The sequence below is a fragment of the Strix uralensis genome, chromosome 15, assembly GCF_047716275.1.
Source record: "Strix uralensis isolate ZFMK-TIS-50842 chromosome 15, bStrUra1, whole genome shotgun sequence".
In the NCBI taxonomy this organism is placed as follows: domain Eukaryota; kingdom Metazoa; phylum Chordata; class Aves; order Strigiformes; family Strigidae; genus Strix; species Strix uralensis.
In genome coordinates this window covers 911,946-920,670 of record NC_133986.1, presented here as the reverse complement: position 1 = coordinate 920,670, position 8,725 = coordinate 911,946, and the positions used below count along the sequence as shown (strand labels likewise).

General features: G+C 36.5%; 1 protein-coding gene across 4 annotated transcripts in view; it reads left to right on the top strand.

Annotated features, from left to right (window-relative positions):
- The first annotated feature begins 72 nt into the window (after window positions 1–72).
- Window positions 73–8,725, top strand: part of IRAG1 (inositol 1,4,5-triphosphate receptor associated 1) — a 116,660-nt gene continuing 108,007 nt past the window's right edge. For 3 of the 4 annotated variants that reach the window (XM_074884755.1, XM_074884753.1, XM_074884752.1), the window contains exons 1-3: window positions 6,428–6,472; window positions 6,639–6,731; window positions 6,819–6,933. The gene's annotated coding sequence lies outside the window, so the exon portion shown is untranslated. Of the gene's footprint in view, window positions 188–6,427; window positions 6,473–6,638; window positions 6,732–6,818; window positions 6,934–8,725 lie in introns of those variants that run through there. The other variant, XM_074884754.1, reaches the window with a different exon arrangement.

Genomic DNA, 8,725 nt, shown 5'->3' with positions numbered 1-8,725 from the left:
GGGCGCCGCCCTGGCGGGCCGGGCCCCGGGAGCCGCCAGCCCCGGCCCGGCGCCGGGCTGGAGGGGGACGGGCTGCGCTGTATCACCTCCCGGGCGGCCGCTTCCAGCGCTCCTCCGTGTGGTGGCCTTTTAAAACGCGAGCCGTCCCCTCAGGACAGAGTGAGGGCTTACTGGGGATTGCAGACAGGTATTAGTCCCGTTTATACATATATATCACGTATTTACCTATAGAAATACATATATATGATGCCAAGAGATAATGGTGTGTGTTTACACACACACACACAGGGATAAATTGAATAGATTTGCAGCTAGTTGCTCTCTGAGTCATAACCACGACTCCCTCCAGCTATGCCTCTTCTCATGTCATTTTACAATTATTAAAGGTTTCCAACCAAGTGCATTGAAATGTGTGGAATTTCCCTGTCTTTGCTGAAAAACAAATAATGCATAAATCCAAATACATACAATCTGACTAGCTTAGTTGGTGTAATATTGTTAATACACATCTACAATTTTTTAGCCACAGTGTGGCCAACTATTTGCAAATTATCTACATGCTTTTAATTACAAATACTGAACCTGATCAAATTCTGAATCCTGAACCTAGGCCCTGATCCTGGAACTTGTTTTGTGTGAGGCATTCAGCCACTTGGAGGTGCATGAGAAAAGAAGAAATTTAAAAATTGGGTTCCTAAATCGTTTTTTCTTTCCAATTACCATGGCAGATGCACTGATGTATTTGGATAAAACACAGCATGCATCGTAACATATGACCAATATTAGATATTTTTGCAGCTGTACCATGGAAAAAAAAGGGTAGTAAGACTAAAAGATCCACTGGCACATTTCTACTAAGAAGATTAAAAAAAAAAATGTGTTACATGCTACTTACACAGCCTAATAAGCCCTAAAGCAAACTTGATTTTGTCCTTTAGCTAACCATCCACAGAATACAGAATGTGGACTGAACTGATAGTCATAACTATAAAGCATTAAATTACTAAATTTTATTTAAAATTTTAATTGTGAATTACTATAATAGTATATATTATAGTAGTAACGACTAGCTTACTTGCAGTGTTACCTGTTCTCTGAAGCCAAAGCAAGTAGTATTTTTAATTAGTTAACATTTTGAATCTCAACTTTTGATTTTTATTTATGCACTAATTATTCTGAACTGAGCTTCCTGGTCCAATGAAGTATAACTAGTATTTCTGCTAGTAACATAGGTCTTTGAGTAGGTATGTGCTGTAAATACTTTTTGTAGAGAAACTTTTGTGTGTGGCAGGAAAGCAAAGTGACACTGACATTAATGGAGTGAAAGCATGCGTTTTTTCATTAAAAACATGCCAAAACCAATGTTCTGCAGAGCAAGATACTGAGTTCCTAAGCCTATTTTTCTGATTTATAGGCTAATTTTTCACAAATAAACTACCTTTTAGATATTTTAATTTACATTGAAACAATTTGGACTGAAAAGACAGTGTTTCTGATATGTTTGTTCAGCAGTTAGTGTCTGTAGTAAACTAGCTTTCCTCATGGAAAAAAAACTAGTTTAAATGAAAGATTTTATAGCTTCAGGCCTTAAGAATATTAAACTGAAGTTAAAGAGGGAAAACAATTCTTGCTTCCTGGTATAAACCTACTAGGAAAGTTTTAAGTTGTTGAAAATTTTATTACTATACTATGCAAACTATCGACTTTTGTGTTGAGTCAGGAAGACTCCTTTTTTCCATATATGTGGATAACAAATCACTACTGGGTATGTAGAAACTCTTTAATGTATAAAATATTGTTCTGGTGAAAAAGGCTATTTATTTATTTACTTTCTGAGTGCTTAGGAACATCTCAAGAAAAGAGACTTATCTTGCTGTCTTTTGCTTTTATTTCATTGAAATTTATTATGATGAACATTTAAATTACTACTTTTAAACTTGGGTTTAAAATACTGATAGAAAGTAATATATAGTAAATTGAACTTACACTTGCGATATGTTATATACAGTGAAAAATATTTAAAGCCTTCATTACCACATATAAGCCTTTTTCAGAAATGAAAATCAACTTTAACTAAGCTACTTTAATAACATAATAAAAAAGGCTTCTACCTACCTGACCACTACTCTTTGCAAGCAAATCACCATGTATGTTTGAGGTGTGTATGCTTAAATAAATAAGCCTCCATTGAGAATAGTTGGGTGGTCAGAGCATGGTATTTTAGTATGAAAGTTTCTTTACTTTTGATAGAATAAAAAACTTTTTTCTTCAGGGTTGTTTTTAGACTAAAGATAGGCCTGGTTTTAGAAATCTTCAGAGTACATATTAATTCCATTTTAACAGTGTGAACCATCACTCTGGTAGTCACTTGTTGACCTTCCCCTTGTGACCTGTGAATAAAAGAAAGACATCCTACACTGGTGGTTTGAAGAGCGCAGTGTTGTGCCTCAGGGAGCAGTGAGGGCCGCTGCTGCCTCAGGGAGGGACCCCAGGCGCTGAGCACATCCAAGCAGCAGGCCAGGGGCGCTGCCAGCTGACCCCCACCGCAGAGTACCTGAGCAGGGCAGATATCAGGCAAGTCCAGAGCGATGAGGCAGGTCTGAGGTCAGGCTGGAAGTACCAGTCAGTGAAGCAGGGTCTAACACCGTCTGGCAATTGCCAGGCAGGTCCTCACTGACAAGGCAAGCCCAAGGTCAAGGCAGAAACAAATCCTCAGGCAAAGGTCCAGATCAGGCAGGTATCTATGGCTAGGTAGGGACCTAGCTGTCACTGAGCTAGAGACCTTGTAACTCAGGCCAGGACTGGGCATCCTGAGCTGTAGGCAGGGGTGTGGCAGGGTGTCCCAGGGGGGACTGATCAGGGCCCTTAAAGAGCTAGTAAGTAGGTTTAGTAAAATGCTGGGTTGGTGTATTAAGTTTAAATAAGCTGTATTAAATTATACTAAACTGTAGTAAGTTGTAGTAGCCAAAATAATTCACACATCACAGTGTTCTTCTTTCTTTCTGCAGGGCAGGGGCTGTTTATTTTCTTTAATATCTCTTTTTCTCTTCTTACATTAATACATACTCATACAATAATACATACTTATACTCTCATTCAAGCTCTTACTTTGTAATAAGCAAATCAGCAACTAGACAGTCATCAAACCTCTCTCCCATCAGACAGTTCCATCCACCTTAGCACAGCCTGGCATTTTCTTATCTCTCTTCTAAGGCCTGTTCCTCCTCCAAGCCTTGCTGCTTCTCCAGGCCTGTGCAGAGCAGAGCTAGCACTTGTCCAAGCCAGCACAGGACCAACCAGCTCTTCGCTGAGCTGACACAACACAGAGCTTCTGAGTAGAGCTTCCCTCAGCAGAGATCTCCACCTTCGCCAAGCTCCCCAGACAGAGGTCCCCCAACAGAGCTCCTTTGTTGATGTCAATTTGTCTCTTAAGTACTGAATCTCCCCCAGCTGTGCAGGGCTGACAGGCCAATGCTGATTTGCCTCTTAATCATTTACCAGTAACACATGATTTGACTCTTAACATTGAATCTTCCACAGCTGCACAGAGCTGACACTCCCACAGGTTGGTTGGTTTAGAAAGTGCTAAAAATTGAGTTAATAGGTATATAAATTGTTTTGTTAGGAAGTTTCATATTGTGTTAGTTCCAGAGCGTGTTGAATTAGCTGTACACATCAAACTTGCTACAGGAGGGAGTCAAGAATTTCTGTCTTGCTGGTGAGGAATGCTGAAGCAGGCTCTATTAAATGTACATTGAGCAATATTATAGGTATTCTTTTCCTACAAAACTAGCTCTTTTTCTTCTGATAAAACTGTGTAAATGTTACAAGACAGAGCTATAAGAACAGATGGTCTTTACTGCTTTATGTTAATGTTTTACTTGAAGGTGTAGTATCTTTACAGACTAAGAAGCATTTTGTAGAGCTACGAAAAACTATTATTTTGTGCTCCCAGGATTAGTAACTTTTTTGTTGGTGTTATTCACACTTCATATGATTGTATTTGCCTTATTTATCTGATAAATATGAGTATGTCCTACTGAGTTAAATAGTCACCTAAATCTCAAGTATTGTTTTGCAAACATAAGCTTTAAGGAGTGTCTGTGATAGTTTGTGTGTTCCAAGTTGTGTATTTGAAGATGGAGAGAGAATGCTTTTGTACTTAAGGTACAAAACCATGAGATGCTTATGCTTCATGCTTAACTGTACTGCTGACTTCTTTGTAATCCCTATTTGTCAATTAACTGGTTGCTAGCCTTTATTAGCACTCTCATTTCTATCAACCATATGCTCATTTGAAATCCCAGTACCAGAAACACTAACAGCAAAGTAACTTCACTTTTAATTTCTAACATCAGCATGTATTATTAAAAATGTCTCTTGTGCCCTGCAGACCTGAAAGGTGAAGATACTTCACAAAAATGGTGTAACACTAGACTTGTTCTAAATACTCTAGTATATTCTGTGGGACTTAAAACTGTCACCCTGCAGATCCTCTTACCTAGCACTAGCAGGCCAAGTATTTCAGCTTTGTACAGGTCTACTTCAAATTACTGTACCATTGGTTGTAGTTTCCCTTTGCATAAAATGTAACATCTTGGTACCAAGGAATATTGTGGAACTGAGACTATAGCTGCACTTCTTTTCAGTATCCTTCTCCATGGGGGGTGTAGGGAAGCATTTCTATTTGTCTTTCTGTGGATGCAGAACCTGGTCTGACCCTGGACCAGTTCATGGTTGGTTTTCAAAGGGTGATTTTTTTTTTTGGGTAGTTTTTGCACTGATAGCCTTCTATTTTCTGTGTATTGCATTTAACTTTCGTTAGTAGGTATAAAACTGTGGTTTAAAAAAAAAAATGAATCACAGAAACAGTATAGTTTTGGGTTTGCTTTGCTTTAAAGAGTTTCTCTTAAAAAACTCTAGAGGCAGCTTGTAGAATGCAGGAAACTTTCCTTCTGTCCTCTAGGGGGCTAAAGAAAAATGAATAGTACCTTAAAAGTTAGCAGTACAAGTGCTATTCCATAAAGTTAATATTTCAATGCTTAAAAACTCACAAAGTTTCCAAAGATAAAACGGTCGATGAAATGCATGGTAAGTACAGCATCATTATTGCCACCTTCAGGCAACAAAAAGAATCATTCATTTTCACAGTCTATCCAGCATTCTGTTTACTATTTTTCTAGTCACAGCCTTGAATTTTCCTTTTGGAGTCATCTTTTTTTTCTTTGGCCTTAGTATGTTCCAACATGTCAAAAATACACTTACTTGTTTCAGGAAGCTGTGATTGATAAACACCTAATTGTTCAATGATAAATTTTGTTTGAATGATAAACATCTCATGTAATATACAAAGAGCTTTTTAGCAAAGGTAGACTCTTATTTTTTCTCATTCTCTTCCTGGTGAAGGCTTTTTCAGGGATTATGCACTAGCATTACAGATTTAAAATGCATGTCAGCATCTAACAGGACAAGTGAGGATTATACAAAAGGCTGTAGAAGTATCAGATGGAATTGCAGTGCTGAAATGTAAAGAATGAAAGTAACACTGATTTCTAGTATAGATTGTTCGCTAGGAGAATTGGTGTCTTTAAGATTTTACTTAGATATACACCTAGAGAGATATGAATTTTTTCTTAATTTACTTACAATGAACTTCAGGAATTTTGCCATTCTGTATTCTATCTCTTTCTAAAATACTTAGTTTTACGAAAGCTTACACTTGAACAGAGCAAAAGTTTTAAAAGAAAAAAAAAAAAGCTCGAGATGGAGACTACGCTGATTATTCTTTGCCAAAGCTTTCTTCTAGGAGGGCTCCTTAGTTCTTATACCATGTTCTTTGAAATGAAATTGCTCAATACACAGATCAAAATTACCTGGTGTTTTAACAGAGATATTAGTAGCTAGCCCAAGAACGTTGAGATCTAGCATCTCTATCATCCTCTAGTCTTTTTGATAAAATTATTTTTCCTAAAATGTTTTTTGACAGCTACTTTGACATAAAATAACAGCAGATACTTTTTGTAAAATGCTTGATATAAAATATGCTCTCAATATTCAATGGAATGTTATTTGTGTACTAAAAATTGAAGGTAAGGAAAAAACTACAAAATGGGTACATAGATGAATGTCTTCTGCTACTCTAATTTCACTTTTGGACATGTTACAAAAGTAGTGGAGGGACTAGATCTTATTTAAAAGATCTCCTCCTTGCTTTGTATCACTGTTAAAACAATTATTTTTCATTCTGAAATCTGTACATGCTCGCTAAAAGCCCTGGTTTTAACAGAAAGTTTAAAGAAAGGAAAACACATTATACAAGCAAGTACTTGAGTGTAGAAGTCAGTTCCAAAAATAACAATGAACACTTGTGCTGAAATTCTCAGGAAGGATGAAGCCTGAGAATCAGCCTGAAGATGAAGAAAGCTTTTGGGAATATGTCAACAAATCTTTCTCTGTTTCCTGGGGGTGGCTGGTTGTTTTCAATGTCTTTTTCATTAATGTGATTTATAATATAAACTATATACTGACTTCTATACATAGAAATCAAATAGAAAAAGCAATTAATTTTCATGTCTAACATCTATAGTCTTTTCTCTGATTATTTACTTTTCTGCTGTCCCCCTTTTTTTCTTCTGCAGAACCCTTTCCGCTTTTGTTTAAGCACTTAAAGTGACAACGTTATCCAGATCAATGCCCTTTTTGTACTTATCCTGACAAATGAGATCTTTCAGGTCTGTTCAATAGCCTGTGACTGCAAATACCCTGATCTAGTTTTTTAAAAAAAATAAATTAAAAGTTGATGTAAATCTCTTTTGCAGCACACAGAATTCTGAAGACTTAAAGCCTATTTCTAATGTGCTCGAAAATGTCAAGAACAAAATCCGAAGTCTGCATGAGGACAAGGTTGCATGTCATGGATGTTGCAGAAACTGGGTATGATTTATATTTTAATTCATAAAATGCTTTGGAGTGCCTGCCTGTGTAGATGTTTTGAATATGTAAGGTTTAAGATGTAAACAGGAGACCTAAGCTTGGAAGTTTGGGTACTGTGTTGATTTTTGATACCTGTCTGAGTAAACATTTAAAGCTCTTAAAAGATTATTCCACAGCCTTTTAAATAATTTTTTAAAATCAGGAATGTCAAAATAAATATTTGTATTTTGAAATAAAGTATATGTACACACACAGATATATATTTTCCCCTTCCTTACACGTGTACATTATATTTAATGTATATTTTATAGTATACTATATAATACATTATGTATACATTTAAAATAATAAACTGTAAGTAACCTAGCTCTTCTGTCTACTTACATGTCCATGAACTTAGATTTCATGGATATTTCCTTTGACCTTAGTAGATAACACTGCTAGAATACATAGCTACAGGTTGAACAGTATTTACTCCTAACATCAGTTGTCAAAGATGCTGGGACTTCGTTAAGGTTTACTTTGTGCTCACCAGTGTATTTTCATATAACTTTGTGCCCTCCTCCTTCCTTCCTGCCCCCCCCCCCCCAATGTTTCATTAACATATTTCTTACTTTTTAAATAGAAGTAATTAATTTTTGTTGGGCACACTAATAACTTTAGGTCCTGCAGTCAGGATGGAATCTTTGTCTGGGGAAAAAAAAAAAAAAATTTTTTTCCCCTCAAGATCGAAACTGTTATTCTAGTGGATCTAATTACCAATTGTGAAGTAGGTATATTTTCTGTAATTCATACCAAAAGGAAGAAGTGAACTTTTAAAAGTTTTAAAACTCGACCTTTTTGCCAATAATTCTATATAATGTCTTAATATGCATCTTGCTATTAATAATGGAAAACACTTTATTGTTTATCATCTTACATTGTCAGTGAAAAACAGAAATCAGATTACTTTAAAACTCCACTGTAATAGCACACTGCATATCTAGCTATTAAGTTATTTAAGATATGCCTGTTCTGTGTTTCTGTCTAGCACTTGATGTGTTTATTTCCACATTTTTCTTAGAAGGCCAGGGACATTTTGTTCAGTTACTTGAGAAGTAATGTGGATGGATGCCTTACTTGAAGACCATTTTCATAGCTCCTATCAACATGTAACTTAAGTTTACAGTTAACTTAATCCATGCAAGTAGAGCAATTGATTCTTAACTTGACTAGGCATATGCCTAGCTATCTTCTTGAATTAAGGTCTCAGACTGGAAGAGAACCAGTAAGTGTTATCAGCCAGAAGCAAATGTTATTTTAAGATGAGAGGAGGTATACTAGGCACTGGTTCACTAGATAATTTGGATCCTATTTCCGCGTATTGCTCTGAGTATACTATACTTCCTTGCTCAACTTCTAAAGCCATGTGGCTAGTGGATAATGCTGGTGTGTGAGCAGTAATGAATATCCATTTTAAAGGAATTTAACTGAACAAGTACCTGTTAACTGTAACTTCCCAGAAGCAGGTAACAGCATTTAGAAAGAAAAATATGTACAACTAAGTTTTCAGGCATTCCTTACCCCTTCTCAAGGCATCTTTTACAGTCAGTATTCCCTGATATGTCAGGGTGGTTATACAGGGACATATTGGACTTAATATTCCCAACCCATGTTGTTAATGGAGACTAGGCTACAGTTCATAGCAGTAGTGAGCTACCAGGCTAGAAATACTCTATTGCAAACTGCCTGGAATGTCCTGTGTTTGCATATTACTAGAACAATATCTAGCATTCTCAAAGTGAGTAAGACT